Here is a 19,690-nt window from a genome sequence, read left to right as displayed (position 1 = left end):
TAACAATTTTTTTTTTATTTTTTTATACTTTTTTTTCAAAACTTCTAATGGTGCATCGTGGGTGTGGTGCGCCATTACTATGTCAACTAGTAATGGCGCCCCACACCCACGGTGCGCCATTAGTAACAATTTTTTTTTCAAAACTTCTAATGGCGCACCGCACACCAGGTGCGCCATTAGTAATATATTACTAATGGCGTACCTGTATGTGGTGCGTCATTGCTATATTCTAATGGCGTACCACACACGTGGTGCGTCATTAGTGTCCATTTCATTTATAGCCGTTTTTCTAGTAGTGTCTCATCGAAAGACGGGGACACCTTTGCCTCTATCAAACATGGATTCAAACAGGGTATAAATTTTCTTCTCTTTGAGTGCACTTTCAGGACGTACACAACTAAATTTAGCATGCTGTTTTCTTGCATTATGCTAGATTGTTGTAGAAGTGATGTAGGCCAACCCACGCTCCTTTGTTAGTTTCCAACCAATTTTTTCATGCACCTATAAATCGCTAAACCATAAAGTCTCATTTCTCAATAGTCTGTTTGTCTTAATTTCACGGACTAGTGTTTTACATGAGAAATAATAAAAATAACATGGGTTATTATATTATTATCTCTCTACGCGCCAGGGGAAATAAAACATTGCGGTCGTGCCAATGTACTAAGTACACAAATAAACATAGGAAACATGCACTTTATTAATCTCTCATCGGAGAAACAAAATTCCAAGTTCCCTTTACAAATGCGCTCTGTGGCCTACTAGCGCGGCCAGCCTGATTGTAGCGATTGCGGTCTCTCATTCCCGGGGCCTCGAAAGGCTCCCGGTTAATTACTCCCACGGGTTACTCCGCGAGATACCTCTGATTAAGCCGTGTGGTCGTCTTCATCGTCTTCGCTTTGCTTTCTCCATGCATGAGATGGTTGTGGTGGTGTGTGGGCAGCGACAGAGCCCATGTCCTCATCGGTAGACACGCCACTAAAAACGTGGCTTTGTGCTAGCTATGCCCGCCCTTGCCGCCAGCCTTGTCGGTCTTGGCGGCGTTGATGTAGTTGGGGTTAAAGTTGCATGGGTCCTGCTCGGCTCGGACTTCTAGATGACCTAGCGGCCTCGTCGGGGGTATGCAAGGGGTACGCCTTGCGGGAGTAAGTTGTTTAGGAGACCGGCGCCGGTGTAAAACCGTCGCACACTCACATCGGCATGACCAGTGTTGTTGGTGCCTCTTCTTAGCTAGAAGCTAAGTGTTTGGTAGTCCGTCAAGACAAAGGTCACCGCCTCACAGGGCCGTGGAAAAGGTGGTGTCGTAGAGGCCACGTTGCCTTGGGCTGGTGCTACGTCAATGGGGAACCTATACGCCGGCGGTGCCATGCACCTGTACACCAAGATCTGTACGCCGTGATGGGTGCGCCTCACTTGGCAGTCTGCTTTATCAGGGTGCACCAGCTGGCAAACTTGTGAAGAAACCATCGTAATGGTTGTGCCACATTGTCTCGGCTGCATGATGTATTCGGTGGTATACCAAGACAAGGGTGCCTCCTCACGGGACCGACGAAAGGTGGCGTTGTAGAGGCCGCGTTGCCTTGGGTGGGTGCCACACCAAAGGGTGATCTGTACGCCGACGACGCCATGGACCTGTACACCTTGACATGCATGCCGAGGACCTGTCCGCCATGGTGGGTGCCTCGTCTCAGCTAAATGTTGTATTCAGTGTAAAAAATAGTGGCTACGGTGTGTCGAGGGTCAACCTTTGATATCGAATAACCTTTCGAGCCTTCCCAATGGATCTCTATCCTCCTTTGAAACCAATAGAAGTTCACTAACCATCCCTGTCAAACATAACCCAAGGTAGGATCGAGAGGAGAAGAATAGGACTCTTGCTAGTATCATAACCTCTCGATGGGAGAATGAAACCATTAGATTAGTGGGCGACCGCGAAAGTCACCGAATGGGTTCGGTCCGTCTTTTCCTGATCTTTGTTTGCCCCTCAAAGGCGTGAGAGGACGTTGCAGATGTCCGGGACGGACACAACTTCTTCTAATGCTAGAAGACCATAGGAAGAAACCCAGGACCAGAGCATGTCGTGAAAGACGAACACTTGTCCCAGGCTACGTCGTCACGAGCTCCGGTTCCGCCATGCCCTCTCCTCTGGGAAGCAAGACACCAAACATGTCCATCGTGATCAGAACACCATGGACCTGTGCACCGAGAGACCTGTTCGCCATAGACTTGTCTTGGGCTACGTCCTTGGCGAGCTCCGGTTCCGCCACGCTGTCTCCTCCGGGAAGCAAGATACCAGACGCGTCCATCGCGATCGGAACGCCGTGGACCTGCTCACTAGGGACTTGTATTTCGTCAAGGTGAAGGCCGATCTCTGGCTACCTCATTAGCGAGCTCCGATCCCGCCATGCTATTTGCTCCAGGAAGCATGGTGCAAGACATGTACGCCGATGTTCTCTTCGCCATGAATCTGTTCACCGTGGACCTGTTCATTGAGACATGTACACCGTGACCTGTTTGCCGAGGACATGTAGGCCGTCATGGTAGAGCACTAGAGCTAGCGGCTGGGCTGCGTCGTTGGCGAGCTCCGACTGCTCCCGAGTCATCTCCAAACAAGAACATGATGCCTGAAGATGAAGGGCTTGTCATAGACAAGTTCTGGCAGCTCTAACCCATCGAGAAGCTCCATCCAAATTGGAGTTGATGTGAGCACTTCCCCAGAGGTAGAGGCTTTTTCTACAAAAGGGTGGGAGCCTAAAATGTAGGTGAGTCAATTGCGTGTAGCGTTCAAGTATTTGGCATTGTAACAATATTAGATCGGCATCCGGTGTCAGCGTAGTCTCCTGGTCAGGAGAAGTCGTCTCCGGCGACGACATAGTAGGAGTTGCCCTCTGGTACGAGAAGAGCGTCGCTCGTCTACGTCCACCTCCGTTGGGTGCGTCGTCCACCGCGTCCACATCACCTAGTATGAGAAGAGCATCGCTTCATCCGCGGCCACCTCCGCTGGGCGCGCCGTCCGCTGGCTCCGTTGCACTTGGTAGAAGAAGAGCGCCGCGTCATCTGCCGCCTCCACTACACTTGTACATGAAAAAGAAGAAAATGGCATGCTGCTTCCTCCTCTTCCATAGGCGTGTGCGCGAGGGCGCCGCCGCGCTCCTTAGGTTTCATCCACGGTCTTCTCTGTAGGCACGTCGTGTTCTCTTGGACGCAGACGCCTGGGTACGTCTCCTTGTATGCCTGCTATCTCTTCGTTGTGGGCTAACACCACTAGCATAGACGCGTCTCCTTCCATGAAACCTGCTAACAAAAGAAACTTCACGTACGAGATGGCACGCTAGCTATTGCACATGTGATTGCATACACGTAGGTGTCTTCCATGGTCGTATCTCCGCACAACCGTTATCTCGGCGACGTGTTCGGCACTATGGCGCGTCGTCGTACTCCGGCGCTGCCTCCTTGCTCTCCCATGCGCGTCTTAGTTTCTGGACTGAGACGTGTGCATGGGTTCGCTTGGCCCTTTGAGCAGTATTTTCTCCCTGTATATATACCCAAGCCCCTATTTCCGGGGTGTTTTCACTCTAAGGTTAAACTACTTGGCTGAAAATGACCCATGAGTAAATTTGTATATGACACGTGTATTATTTTGGTATATAGCTGTGTAGAAATGAGTGGTGTGCCCAGGTTTTCGTTTCAATTTTTTTGAACGTGTGTGCACGTTGTGTTGGTTGGTTTAGTATTTTTTGCTGTCTGTGGGCCACTTTCTATGTTGGGGTTTCTACTCTGACACATTCTTTTTGCTTCGATGCTTCTTCCGATTTTTATTGGTCATTGGGTTATCTTCTCGCCGCTGTTGGCCCAATCGTCCCGTCGCTGTATATATTCCTACCGCTGTTGGCCCAAGTCGCTTTCTTGCTTCCTATTCTGGCCTGGTCAAATCCTTGTGTGGTTGTCTTTCTATGATCCACGTGTAATTGCCTGCGTTATCATCGTCGGTACCGTTTTACCATATTGATCGGTGCCGCTTTGATCGTATATTCTGGAGACGCTATCGCTTTCGATCGGTGCCGCTTGGGCCATATAATCTAGAGATCTTGCCGCTAGGTGTTTCCTGTTCATTTTTTATTTCTCTTTCAACCTTCTGTGAATTATAAATCGAAAACACTAACGTCCACACGTGTGGGCTCTAGCAACTTGCCCACATGTATGGATCCTCGTCCAACCAATTCTGCACGTATCTTGGCGCGTGTTAGCAGTTTTTATAAACCACGTAGGACTAAGCTGATGTGTGGGCATTCATCCGGTCGCACACACATCCTTTTTCATCACACGGGGGCTGGTGTATGGGCGTTTAACAATTCACCCACACATCAGTTTTCACGCATGCAGAGGGGGCTGTGTGTGGGCGTTTATCACTTCGCCCACACGCCCGTCTCCTCGCCCACACCCAAAGCTAGCAGTTGCCATGTGTTTCTGCAGGGTACATGGCAACTGCCCTTGTTTTGCTTATAAGCAGATGGCAACTCTCTTTTACCCGAGTTGCCATGTGTTTTTGCATGGTACATGACAACTGCCCTAGCATGCACGTAAGCAGATGGCAACTCTTTCTCTTTACATGGCAACTGTCCTAGCGTGCTTGTGAGCACACGACAACTCTCTCTTTTACCCGAACATGTTTTTTGCCATGCCTTTTTGTAGTGCTACACGGCAACTGCCTAGTGTTAGTGGATGGCAACTCCTAAAATTTTGAAATCATGGCAACTGCAGTAGACCAGACCATACATGGCAACTGCAATTGAGCAACCATGGGAACTGTAATTGTCCGACATGGCAACCGAAGTTCAGCGACATGGAAACTACAGTTAAACGAACATGAACGAGGGTCTAGACCATGGCAACTGCGGGACGCGCGGTGACTGTCACGCGAGGCGTGCGAGACCACGAGATACGAGGCCTGACGTACGGGGCGTGTGGGCATTATCTATTTCGCCCACACGCACGCGTGTGAGAGGGATCGGGAGGAAAAAAAGGTGTGTGGGCATTACTTGTTTTGCCCACACGTAGGTGTGTGAGCTATTTCTCTTATACACCACACAAAATGTGTGGGCAGACCCCCTAACACCCACACGTGTGGCACTTAAGATGAGGACATGACTACCTTGGATACGACCAAAAATATTGCATACATGCATATTTGTCAGGTGATTTCTAGTGCAAACTATTCAATAATCTATTTATGTTATTCAGAACAAAAATACTTCACACACTTTCGTGTTTTGTTTAATTGTAGGTGTATTGGACATTTGTATAATCCACATATGAAGATAAGAGAAAAGGAGAAGTTTAGGTCATGTTCAAAAAGTCCTCTCACGTCACTTTTGGGCCAAGAGAAGATAGAGCCCAAGTCTCTCACGTTCTGGATTCAGATTCGGACTGCACAGACATACCTGACTCTAAACGGCAACAACTTTTCCATACGGACTCCAAATTGAGTGATTATTTTTTTGTTGGAAAGTAGATTTCGTGCTCTTTCTAATCCAATTGGAAGCACCTTCAAATTCGTCCGGAGCATTGAGATATCGGCGAACTAATCTGACGCTGTAGCAGAATCCGAGTCAAATAACAAGTCCAAAGGTGTTGTACCACCTTCACTTGGGCCCATGAGCCTTGTACGACCTAGGGTTAGTTTTAGGCTGCCTTGGGACGTCCTTCCACTTCTTTGGCCGCCACCCCTTGCACCTATATAAGTAGATCCATCTAGTAGCTTTTTCCTTGGGATTTGTTTAGTTAAAAGTTAGCCATTGCAACTTCGTGTACTTCGTTTGTGTCCAATGACCAGACCAAGACCGCTTACGGATCCCCACCATTATCAATACTTCATATATATTCGCAATATTCAGATTGCTTTATCATATTCTTGCTCATTCTTTGATTGCTTGCAGGAATAGACCTTCGTGGTCAGGCTGACCGTGCTTTCGGCATCGTCAGTAACCTCAGGAGATTGGTTTAGCGATTGCTAAGGCGCAACGTCTTGCACGTTTGTAGTCGGATCGTCAAAATCGACTCCACCAAATCGATAGTTATCATCTCATCAAAAGATCGGGACCCTCGCCTCTATCAAGTGGTATCAGAGCTAGGTTGCTCGGTGAGAGTTTCCAGGTTTTCGTAGATTAGATTTATTTTCTTACCTATTGTCCAAGAAAAAGCCACAAAAATAGGTTAGATCTATTCATCGTTTGTCCAAGCCAGTCTGAGCCTTTGCAATTTTCTTTTCATTGCTTGCATAGTTGAATTATCGGTTGCACCGTCATGTCGAGTTGCTGGTCTTAGTGTCTACGTCGTTTACAGTTTCGAGTTCTGTTCACATTAGTCACACCGCCGTAGTATCGTTATCCCTTCCGCTGTCCACCACCCATCCATCAATTTCCTCCACGTGCTACCCACCGTTCATTGTCATAATCATAGTTGAGATCGTTCCTATCTTCGCTTGATCCAATCTACATCTTATCTAGTTTGTTTTGGAAAGAGGGAGAGAGAGAAAAAGACAGAGAAAAAAAGGGAGAAAAAAGTTAAAAAAAGTCAGAGAAAAAAAGAAAGAAAAAGAAAAAAGTGTGAGGAAAAAAAGAGAGGAGAAAATAAAATAAAATTCGGATCTATCTAGACTCAATCTCGCAGTTGAATTCAGATTGGAATCTGTTTTGTGCACTGTTTAGTAAAACAGGCATAACTTCCTCATACGAAGTCCGTTTTGGCTCCGCGAATACTCAAATGAAAACTAGCGACGAGCCACATCTAAAAAGTTGCAAAAGCTAGTTCAATATTTGGCACCTCAAAATCGGCTTGTAAATAGGTCTTTTTGCCATCCGAAGTTCACGAACATAACTTATTCTAGTTTTTTAGGCCAGTTTTAGAATTTTTTGACTCCTCATATCAACTCGGAATTGAGTGATTCCTTTTGTGTTTGAAAGATTGAGTCAATACCATTCTTTAAAAAAACTATCAAAAAATTGGCACAAACTTTTCCAGAGGAAAGTTGGAGAGAAAGTTGTTGATATATTCTACTTGGCTGTTGTTTCACATCATTATCTTTATGGCTATTGTGATCTTCACTTATATTTTGCTGTCCAGAGCTACTTCATATTGTTTATTGAAGCTAGTTGTGCTACGGCGTGACCTCATTAGTATTCTAGGCTCGCGTCTCTAGTCCGGTCTAGCCTAGGACCACCACAATACCATCGTTGAGCATTTATTCAACATTGCATCTCTGAATTGATTATTGCTACCAAATATAGCCAACCCAGGTCCACATATTTCTACATCGTGTATACGTATGTTCCCCTGGCAATCGCTTTACACAATCTTCGGAGTTATTTGACACCGCTGGTTGCTTGTCACCACCTGCCGCATGGTAAGAACTTGTAAGATATTGATATTTGCTTTACCGTGAGCACTTTACAACCACATCCTAGTAGTTCATAGGAACATTATTCTCGAATTTTGTTTCTTGTTTCTACTTATCATGACAGGTTCCGGAGATAGAAGTTCTTGGACGACGGACACATCTTCACCATCACGAGAGTTGGGACAACACACACATGCACATGGTCAGGTTATCTCTTTACCGTCATTTGAGGGTAGATTTAATCATGCTATTTATCTAGCTTGGGAGCTTGAAGTAGAACAAGTTTTTACTCACCATGATTTTTCTGAACTTGAGACAGTACGAGCTACCACTAGAGCATTTACTAGTTTTGCTTCTGTTTGGTGGAGTGTACATTGTAAGAAAAACATTGATAACCAACCCACAACTTGGAAAGTTTTGAAAGCTGTAATGAGACAACAATTTTTTCCTCTTTACTATCACCGTGAATTGCTTCACAAATTGGAACAACTAAAACAAGGCAGTAACACTGTTCATGCTTACTACCAAGAGTTCAAATCTTATATGCATCATTGTGACATGGAAGAATCTGAGGATGATACAATGAATATATTTTTTGGTGGTTTGAACCATGATATCCGTGCAAGATTTCAGTATATTCCTCATTGCATTACTGGTATGTATGTTCGTGCTTGTACCTTTAAGAGACAGATACAGGAGGATGTGTTGGGTGACAACAACAACTACCATTCCAGTTCATGCTCACCACCGCCGGCTGGTTCCTCCACCGTCGCACCTACTAGAGCAGCCCCACCTCGGATTGTGAGCGCGACATCATCTCAAGAGTATGGTACATTGTCAACGTTCGTACCTACATCAGCTATGTCTTTGCGACAAGGTAACAATAAAGGTATTGATGATATAACTTCACATGAGAATGATGCATGCCTAGTTAACTTGAATGCATCATGTGTTGAGTTACCTGTTGATTTGAGCACACCACCTATTTTAGAGAATCTTGTTACTGTCAGGAATGCGTCATGTGATCAAATAACTGAAATTCCAATAATTTTGAGTGCACCCATTGAATTAACTGTTGATGCAAAAGAACTAATGTTTAATCATTTTGATATGACCTCTAATCTTGGTGATGATTCTATGTCCAATGACTTATTGCATGTTTGCTTATTTAAGCATGTTGTAGCATGTAAATTTGATGCAAGTAAGGTATATTCACCAATGTTGGGATGGTTTAATGATGAACATTGTCACTCTTTTGAAATGAATAAGAGCTTTACTTATATGTGCAAACTGAGTTGCAATATTTTCATGCCTTCTACTTCTTGTGATAATTTTTTGGCTTTAGAATTTATGAACTATGAAAGTTACTCATGTATACATGTGTCGTATGTGCAAAAATCAATGGAAGTAAAAATGGATGACATACATATATATACAACATGTACACCTTGTCTCTTTCGTTTACAACATTTCAGATTTAGCAACAACGAGGACGGGTTTGTTTTCAAGAAGGGGAGGATGATGAGGACATGACTACCTTGGATACGACCAAAAATATTGCATACATGCATAATTGTCAGGTGATTTCTAGTGCAAACTATTCAATAATCTATTTATGTTATCTAGAACAAAAATAATTCACACACTTTTGTGTTTTGTCTAATTATAGGTGTATGGGACATTTGTACAATTCACATATGAAGATAAGGGAAAATGAGAAGTTGAGGTCCTGTTCAAAAAGTCCTCTCACGTCATTTTTGGGCCAAGAGAATATAGAGCCCAAGTCTCTCACGTTCTGGATTCAGATTCGGACTGCACAGACATACCTAACTCTAAACGTCAACAACTTTTTCATACGGACTCCAAATTGGGTGATTCTTTTTTTGTTGGAAAGTAGATTTTGTGCTCTTTCCAATGCAATTGGAATCACCTTCAAATTCGTCCGGAGCATTGAGATATCGGTGAACCAATCTGACGCTGTAGCAGAATCCGAGTCAAAGAACAAGTCCAAAGGTGTTGTACCACCTCCACTTGGGCCCATGAGCCTTGTACGACCTAGGGTTAGTATTAGGCTGCATTGGGACATCCTTCCACTTCCTTGGCCGCCACCTCTTGCTCCTATATAAGTAGATCCATCTAGTAGCTTTTTTCTTGGGATTTGTTTAATTAAAAGTTAGCCATTGCAACTTCGTGTACTTCGTTTGTGTCCAACGACCAGACCAAGACCGCTTACGGATCCCCACCATTATCAATACTTCATATATATTCGCAATATTCAGATTGCTTTATCATATTCTTGCTCGTTCTTCGATTGCTTGCAGGAATAGACCTTCGTGGTCAGGCTGACCGTGCTTCCGGCATCGTCAGTATCCTCAGGAGATTGGTTTAGCGATTGCTAAGGCGCAACGTCTTGCACGTTTGTAGTCGGATCATCAAAGTCGACTCCACCAAATCGATAGTTATCATCTCATCGAAAGACCGGGACCCTCACCTCTATCAACTTATCGGCATCCTTATAAATAGGCCCTTCTTTCTGTGATATACTGATATTGTAATCATTCTGTGGGCATTGTTTCCTCGCTTTCGTATACATTTATTGGTTTCCCTGCTGCTTCCCTTCACGATGGGCTCGCCGGGCTCTGGTAGTGCTTCGCATGAAGGAGGAGCGTCGTGTCACCTGCTGCTGCCCGGATGTGACCGCGCCATTAGGCCTCTGCCGTTGAAGATGGACGTGCCGAGGGAGGACACGGGTGCAGGTGCAGGCGCACCCATCCGCGTCCAGGCGGAGGAGCGAGGCCAAACAAGGTCGGGTCACGTCACTGCGCCTTGAGGACATGCAGCGGGAGGCCGGGTCATGGACGAACGCCATGGCCAAGCCTTGATGTTTTGTTGCTGCTGCTGTCAATAGTCATGTTGCGTGTGGAGTCCAACGACATCGCTGCTGGGTCACGCTAGGTGCAACAGAGGGGGTCGTCGACCACGGGGTGCCTCCGCCGCCTCCATCGCGTACTGATTGTGTGCCGCCGGGGCATCGTAGAGGCCGAGGGTTGCCGTGCCATTTGCGCTGGAGGGCGCTGCCGCCACGTCCGTATACGAGACCGATGGCCATGGACCCAGATATCATGGATCTCTTCCCTTCTTTGTTATGGGGTGTACTCCAGCGACGACACGTACAGCCGTGGATGGGAGGACGGGGTATGATCCAGTGCTTCCAATTTGTTTCGGAGGACAAGGGATCTATCATGGTGTAGATTTGCCATTGTAGACAGATTCCTGATTTCCAAATTCTGGTACGTGTACGCCTGAGTCGCTTCTTGGCCTTGATTTTTTGCTTCGTTTTTGTTGATTGACCCTGAAGTCTAAAGTTCCAAATGGCACGTCTACAGTCTACTTCTCTAGGTTCAAGAATTGCATATATAACGTGCTGCCCATCTACTGCATTTGCTTGGCTGCTCGAGGAGAGAATCGCAAGTTCATCTATGTCTAGAAGGTACTTGAATTTCAGTCGAGTAATCATCAAATTAGTTTGCCTATCCTGTTGGTACTACCTGTTCTGTAGTAATTTTTTAGCTTGCTGCTGCCTCCTTGCCTGTTCTCTTGCTAATACATGTTCTTCTTCTACACTATTTTTTATTGTAGTGAAGACACAGAGTATTCTTCCTTGTAAGTCTCCAACTGTGCTATCTTGTCTCAGATCGATCTCCCTGTCCTGTTTGACTCCAAGCCTCCAGCTGTGGGGTAAATGGTAATTTCCTCTCAGAAATCAGTTCTTTTTTCTGTTAATAGCAAAATTAAGGGGTAGGAATCAGAGCCTTTGGATTTGGGTGGACGGCAGATCATGCCTGCAACAACATGACATAGTTCTGTATTCTTAACTCAAATTTGTAATGTGGGTTCACTGATTTGTGTTAGTATTTGTTTCATTTATATATCTGTAGATAGGAAGCAGTCACAAAACGCGTAAGATTTGGATTGTACCATTTATGTACCATATTTTTGTTGTCCACTTGAGTATATGTTTTAAATTTGTCCATGATTACCCAATAAATGGTTCTCTTTATGATGTTATTTGGTATTATTGTATATAATGTTTAGCTGTAAGGGGCACTTTAAAGTAGTACCACTCGAACTAAGGCATGCTCCTACTTAATGTGCTCAACGAAAAACTGTAACATGCAGACATTAGCAATTCATGCTAAGTTAATCCTAAAAATTGCTGCGAGGGAATGATGGTATATGTGGTATAGTAGTATTGTTTGAGACTATAGGATGCTTGGGAAAAGAAAAGAAAAAAAGATCCCTTTAACACTATGCATGCAAGCATAGAAAAAAAACAAAAGAAACCTAGGCAAAGCAGCAGGAGAAAAGATCTCTGCATTAATACACATGCAAATGAGAAGAAAAAAAGAACCAAAACTGCACTACAACCATGTGATCTCTTAACCAGTACGCAAGGAAAGAAAAAAAATTCAAAATTGTCCATGCTATAACCACGTGGCCACCTCACATAGTCACGTCGGGTCTTAATACCATGCACGTAGTCACGTCGCTTTGAAATTCACATTCAACCAAAATATGCATCTGTCAGGGACAAAAGCGGCAAACAGACCCATGTACACGTGGCAAACACCTATTAGTTCGGTCAAGATCCAAAGAGGGAAATGAAAGATGCTTGGTGACTCCAATAATTCCGAGATAAGTATTAGGCTTTGGATAGTATTTTCTCTCTTTTTATTTAATCTGTGCAAAAGAGAGATTAGCATGTTGTTTATCATCACTTGGGCATTGAGTTCATTATTTTTTTAAAGTTTTTTTAAGAAATTGAAACGGAAAATAAATACCTTTTGTAGCGACCCGACCTCAAACAGTCAAGTCTCTGTGCTTCAGTGCCACCCCTGGATCGGTAATGCTGACATTCAGTACTCGAAGGATTTACAACAAAGTAGCATACACACACTTAATACATCAATGTCTCCGAAAGAGAACTTATTACAATAAATATGGCTTAAGGCCATCTAATACGATAACATCGGAAGGCTTGGAAGATAAAGTGAGTCCACCAACTCCAACGGCATAGCTGTGCTGCACGGCAACGACCTAGCGAATCTTACTCCTCGTCTGAAAAGTCTGCAACGTGATATGTTGCAGCCCGAAAACGGGTCAGCACATGGAATATGCTTGCAATGTAACACACTAAAGCAATGAACATAAATAATGTTAACACTATATGCATATTTGGCTGGTGGAGGCTGTATGGTTATAAGGTTTTTGCGAAAAGCCAATTTTCCCTACAACAAAGGAATAAGTTTTATTTTAACTATCATGGTAGTTGAAACATCATTGAGAAGGTTCCTCCAACTCAATCCCAATTAAAGTAGTTCATTAACCCAACAAATTAATTTAGAGTGATGAGATACCATAGGAAAATCCAAGTACTAGATACTCAAGATGTCCATAACCGGGGACACGGCTAACCATTATTAGATTGTACACTCTACTGAGGTTTGCACACTTTTCCCCACAAGACTCGATCTCCTCCGTTGGATTTCTCGCACTGCACGATGTCTGAGAAACGGATGACCGAGACACAGTCTTTCAGAAGCATTTACTCTTTACTCTGGGTGGACAGTTACACCTACTTTCCCTCTACATCTGCTAGCCCACCACTGAAAGAGGTCACACAACTTACTCATACTATGCCAGAGCCCATAATGGCTTGTGGCTGCACACAGAAGTTTCTAGCATGAATAATCTCAAGATCCCTTTGAGCCTGGGCGGCGGACCGTAGGATGATCACACGGGTACTCCAGGATATCCTAGGACAACACTGGATTCTCCAGGTGCGCAAACAAGCTATCCACCCAGATGTGTATTAAAGTTGCCACCTTATGTTGAACCATTAAATAAGAATCTCACATCTGTCACGAATACACTCAAACCCAATCCACGTCTACGAGCATAGCATAACAATATAAGCAACGTAGAGGTAACTCCCGAGGGTTTGATAATAAAACTGGTAATAGGTTCTACCTCATCATCTACTTCCCAAACCCACAAGTTAATCACATCCTAATCATGCATTGTTTGAGGTTTGGAACTAATGCATAAAACTGGGTAATGAAGGGGTATGATCAAAGTGTTACTTGCCTTGCTGATGATCCGTGAAACCTAGAGACTCCTAGTAGCACGCTTCGCACTCCAGATGTTCTATCACAAACAAACAATATCATACATAAGCAACCAAGCAAAGATGCACGGGTAAAACTCGAATAAGAAGAACTAACCAGAAAGTTCAACTTAAGAACTCCAGTTTGCAAAAAGAATCGAATCAAATGGAGCAACGAAACACAAACTGCGAAAGAAACAAGATCTGATTACTAATCTGGACTAAAGTAAAATTTTAAAGTACCAAAATCTTCTTCAAGTTGGTTAAACGGAAAGAGGGCTTCGAGACGAAGATCTAGGCGCTTGAATCGCCTGATTCCGATAAACAAGCGAAAAGATAAACTAAAACGAAAATCGGAATAGAAATCGCGATCGAACATAATCGCGAAAAATCCGAGAAAAAGAAAAACTGACGAACAGGCTAACGCACGAACGTTCGTTGTCTGTGACTAACGGGCGAAAATCGTTCGTTAAAACGAACGTACGGACGAACATCTGCTATTTAACCGAACCAAAAAAAACCGATCTAATTAAAAAAACCAAAACTAGGGTTTACGAAATAAAATCGATCGGTTTTTTAAAAAAACCGGTGGCTACCTCGTGGAATGGGTGGGCGGCGGCGGTGCACTTCGGCGGCGAGTTGGCGGGCGACGGCGCGGGGCGCCAGAGCGGCGGCGCGGCGGCAGCGGCGCGGCGAAGGGGCGCGGGGGCGGCGCGGATCGAGGCACGGCGGAGCGGCGACTAGGGCTGGGGCTGGCTCGAGCCTCGGCCTCGCCTCTTAAAGGGGCCAGCCGGGCGGTGTCCTAGCTGAATACGGCCCGGTTAGGTCGGTGCGATGTATTTTTTTAAATAATTCCGCCACAGGAAAAAGAAAAGAAATACTAAACGGATTCCAAAAAATCCGAAATAAATTTTCCCCGTCCTCTAAAAATTTGCCGGACAAGGTGAACATTTATTTGGGCCTAATGTGCAATTTTGAAAAACATGTTTTTTCCTATGCAAATAAAATAGCAATAAAATCCGAATAAAAACAAAAAGTTGATTTTCATATTTGTTCCTCCAATATTTCGTTTACTTTGGAGAAGTCATATTATCTCCTCTCATATATTTCAATATGAAATATTTTCGGAGAGAAAAATAATAAAACAACCGATCCTCGTTTTGATATTTGATAAAATTTAAATATGAAAACCGTGAAATCCCCAACTCTCTCCGAGGGTCCTTGAGTTGCTTAGAATTTTCAAGGATCGCGAAACAAAATGCAAATAAAATATGATATGCATGAATGACCTATGTATAACATTTCAAATTGAAAATTTGGGATGTTACACCTGAAGATATGGTACTAGGTTTTGAAAGTGAAGGTAGACAAATATAAGTTCACGCAGAATAGAAAAACTAACAAACTGGCGTACCAGTGAAGTGCGGCCACCACTGAAATATATGTTAATTGAAAGGAGAAAATGTACACAAAAATTTATATACTACGTAGAAAATTCAATGAAATCGACCAAACCCAAACTTAGCATGTGATACAAAAAAGTACTTCCCTTGTGTAACATGTATCGACTACTTCATGCAATAAAACCTTCTATTTTCAAACACCTTAGCATCCACAATATCTTTGTGTTCTAAAAAAATATCTCATTCAAAATTTATGTGATTTTACAGACACAATAATGCAAAAAATGAAATGAACAAGTAGCAACCAACCAATTACCAAATGATTAGCAATAAGACTTTTTGTGGACATGTAAAGGATTTTGACACAGTGTCACATGCATTATTTTTCATCCTTTGTCAAGATTAATAAATAAGAAAACACATTAAGAAGAAAATGTTTAACCACAACAAGGCGCGGTGCGCCGCCACGCGGGTATGCCACTTTACCACTTCATCAGGGGCACTAATCCTGCAAGAAGCTAAACCATGATGGTCTAATCTAGCAATAATAATTTTATTTCTTTCATCTTATTATAGTAGAGTCGTGCCACGTTTCGTTAAGAATACATTAGCACTATTAGGGATGTATCAACACGTATTTCTCTGTTTAGTAACATGCAACATGCATGATGGCAATAAATTTGCTTCTTTCCATCTTATTTCCTACATCCACTATTTTACATACAATAATCGATCATCGTAAAATAGTAACACTTATTATAAAAAATAAACACAATCTATATAGTCACAGTGTATCAATGGGCGCAGGGTGCCGCCGCACAGGGATAAGCTAGTAGGCATCCAGAGGACTAATAGATGGCAAGAGATCGTGTGGCGCCCGGCCTTTTTCTTCTTGCCGTGCAAGCTTCCTAGTCGGAGCCTGCCTTTTATGTGATCCATGTTATTTCTTTCCAGATTTTGATGGGCATATTTTCTTGTCAAGCACGCGACTCCGTCAGCCAGCTTTGAACACTTTTACCTGTAGTTTGCACCCGATTTGTTAGAATAAATTCGGGACCAGCGTTGATCTATCAAGGACCAAGCAATCACACAAGCATGACACGAAGATTTGGTAATGAGGTTCACCATCATGGCTACATTCTCAGGGCTTGACTACAGGCGCTCCTTCCCGTGACACCGTCACAATACCGCACACCGGCCACCCGGGTGCCGGCACACGCCGCCGGCTCCCCCTGCGTACCTGTGCTATTATGTTGGCATAGGTTACATCGCGTGTCTACCTTCGATATATATGAAAGGCCTAGGATACAAGTGTCCTATTAAAACACAACTCTTACCCTGTCTACACACACTCCAAACCAAGTCCAACTGTAACCTACCTTGTATAATAATATTCGACACAACTCTAACAAACTCCACCTTGGCGAATATTCTCCACCACCTTGAATTCGTCCATGCATCAAATTTCCATGTACATTGGACTTGAGTTTATCCCGTGAGCACCGCTGCTACTCCAAAGACTCCATGTGACTCCACGTGTAACTCGCAGTCCATTCTTTTCTTGACCACAGTCAACACTCGAGCAAAATTAAGTTCCTTGTTACTCTAGTTTGTGCTCCCAACTTCCAGAGTATCAGTCCAACGCCATCACATACTGATCACCGACCTGTGTGAAAGTGAACACTCGCATATTGGATGCCACGTATAAGAGTTACCTGAACTCAACGTCACCGCTCCTCCTTGACTGTCTATCTGAAACTTGAAGAAATTTCTCCGTCGCCCTGTGTCACCCTGAGTCAAATTCACAATCGTCTCACCCCTTTTGCCGAATAGTCTTTGATATGTCCCACAGCTATAGCACTCCACCTCCTTATAGATTTGTCATCCGCACTTTGCCATGTGCACTGAACATCACAAAATATATGTCCATGTACTCTCTCAGCTTTTGAAAATTTCAGACTCTCCGCCACTTTCTCAGATTCTCCATGGTCAACTCATGTCCATCTTCCGGCACCGATAGACTCAGTCACCAACTTGAATCTGGTACTCGTCAACATTGCTTCAGCACCCCCTGCATAATTTTTTTGACCACCAGTGCCTTGTCCTGTCGCTGTGTCCCGTGCTTACCGCACGCCTCGCCGCTATCACCGTGTCGAGCCTCTACTGTCCTGGTCGAGTCTCTTGGGTAGCTAGCCCCCACTGCCTCAACCCCCACTGCAGAGAACCATCGATCATCACCGATCGATGCCGAGTATCACGTCTTCATCGGACCACTAGTACCCAGTCTGAAACCACGTCTCTCGCTATCCTGCTGAAATAGGCTTCGACTCTCCGTTAACTTACGCCGTAGCCCCTCCATCATCTCAGAGTGAAGTCATCCATCAGCTCAGAGTGAAGTCATCCATCAGACTCCTACTCCACCTTCAACATGACTCCATGGTGGCTGTACTTGCCACTCTCCCACGCCTTGACAACTCCAAGCTCTCATGTGCACCGTCTTGAATCAACCATGTGCCATAGTCTGTCGAAGCCGCACAAGCCCTCAGGCCTACACCACGTGTTTCCACGCCCCAAAAGTCGGCCACCATCAGCATCATGCTCCTATGTCCTCATCGCTGAAATCACCGCCGTCTTCTGCTTTGACCGACATCCCCGTCGATCCGTCAGACAGTCCAGTCTGACCCAGCCGAAGTTATCCGACTGCAATCATGCTCCACCCCGCGTTGTGTCCGCCCCGCACTTCTCCATGCATTGCTTAACGCTCTGTGTATGCATGATCCCGCACAAGACGCTCCCGGCTCCCAAATCAGTTTCACGAATCCTCATCATCACATGATAATTCCATCTCAGCTAGCATGACTTCCCAAAACATATTCGAGCATCCTTGTCGCGCAAACAAATCTGTCACTTTGTCTGCCACAACCTGAAGTTTTAGTACCCGATGGTGCCATGATCTTCATACGGCTGACCCGTGAAAAATACCCTAGCTTTATTCCCGTGATGCCCAAGTACAATAGCAGAACATAGCCTATATGCCTCCGTGTACTAATAGCAATCCAACACGTGATTTGGCTCCCTGGCACAGCTACCAATGCTAGCAATTGCTTTGCCAAAATCCTTCCTGCTAGTTCCTGATGGGTGCGTATCAATGGATGATTTCTCTCCGCCGACTCGATCTACTGCTGCGTCTTTCCACGTCATACACATTTTCTTTATAACAAATCTCACCGTTGCCTCGATTCCTTCGGCTCCACAACACTACACAGCTCCCTTGCGCTCAACGCACGTGCACGCGTGAACACCACCAGAAGTCACCAACCGCTCATCGCTTGGGCCTGGCCCTGTAGGCTTGAATCGCTGCCGCCCAGAGCTGCAGCGCCGCTGGCCCAGCCCACTAGGCGGCCTTGGCCTGGACTTGTCCACGTCACACGCATCCGCGCGTATGGCTGCTGCCCCGCTCGACCGAATCGAGCGCTCGATCTATGCTCGCCAATGCTGTAATCAGTTCTCGCCTAGGGTCGCCACACGCACCGTCAGGACCGATCTGGATCGATCGACTCCGCTGACACCAACTGCTGCTGCGATACTGCTGCCCTGGAGCTTCCCGACTGCTTCTGATTCGTGCCGTTGTTGCTATACTGGCCGACACTTCTCCGTGACATGAAAATTGCCCGCAACATCCGCTGCCGCCCAATCGCGCCGCCTGTCATCAACCTTTTTCACAACCATGACCTCCTCTAGATCAACAATCCACGACCTCTTCGAACCTTGCTCATGATACCACTTGTTAGAATAAATTCGAGACCACCATTGATCTATCAAGGACCAAGCAATCACACAAGCACGACACGGAGATTTGTTAACGAGGTTCACCATCATGGTTACATCCCTGAGGCCTGACTACAGGCGCTCCTCCCCGTGACACCGTCATAATACCGCACACCGGCCACCCGGGCGCCGGCACATGCCGCCGGCTCCCCCTGCGTACCTGTGCTATTATGTTGGCATAGGTTACATCGCGTGTCTACCTCCGATATATATGAGAGGCCTAGGATACAAGTGTCCTATTAAGGCACAACTCCTACCCTGTCTACACACAGTCCAAACCAAGTCCAACTGTAACCTACCTTGTACAATAATATTCGACACAACTCTAACACGATTGCCCACGTGCATGAATAGAAAAAGAAAAATACATGTGCATGCAAGGCTAGCTAGGTATTTCGGGTATTGCCGGCCGGCTGCAAATACACAAATTCATATGTATATGTGCATGACACGGTCCAGGACGCGTGCATGTACACGTATAAATTGCACCTGTATTTTATGCATATGTATTTACTGAGTATGTGGGCATTTGCCATGCGTGCATGCGCCATGATAATTAAATTTTCCTTTGTTCATTTAGCCTGCATCAAAACTCGTTATTCTTTATTATTATTTTATGCAACAGTGCACAAAATCTCGTCGAACAACTAGCTATTTTGCAAAGTTCATAAGATAAATACCGAAAGCTAGAGTTTGAATGCTAGTAGTTTGTTCAGAGCATGAATGCCAACTAAACATGTGGATGCTTCTTCCAGATTTCTCTTTACCAGAATTGGATGATGTATGCACCTTCATCTTGCAGTCCAATTACTTAGCTTATTTGAGACAAACTCGTTTGTTTTTAGCTGCACTACATGCTTGTACTGCCTCTTATCACAAATTACACATGAGTTGAGC

This window comes from Triticum dicoccoides, chromosome 3A (genome assembly GCF_002162155.2).
Source record: "Triticum dicoccoides isolate Atlit2015 ecotype Zavitan chromosome 3A, WEW_v2.0, whole genome shotgun sequence".
Classification (NCBI taxonomy): domain Eukaryota; kingdom Viridiplantae; phylum Streptophyta; class Magnoliopsida; order Poales; family Poaceae; genus Triticum; species Triticum dicoccoides.
Note: the sequence above shows the minus strand (reverse complement) of the source record.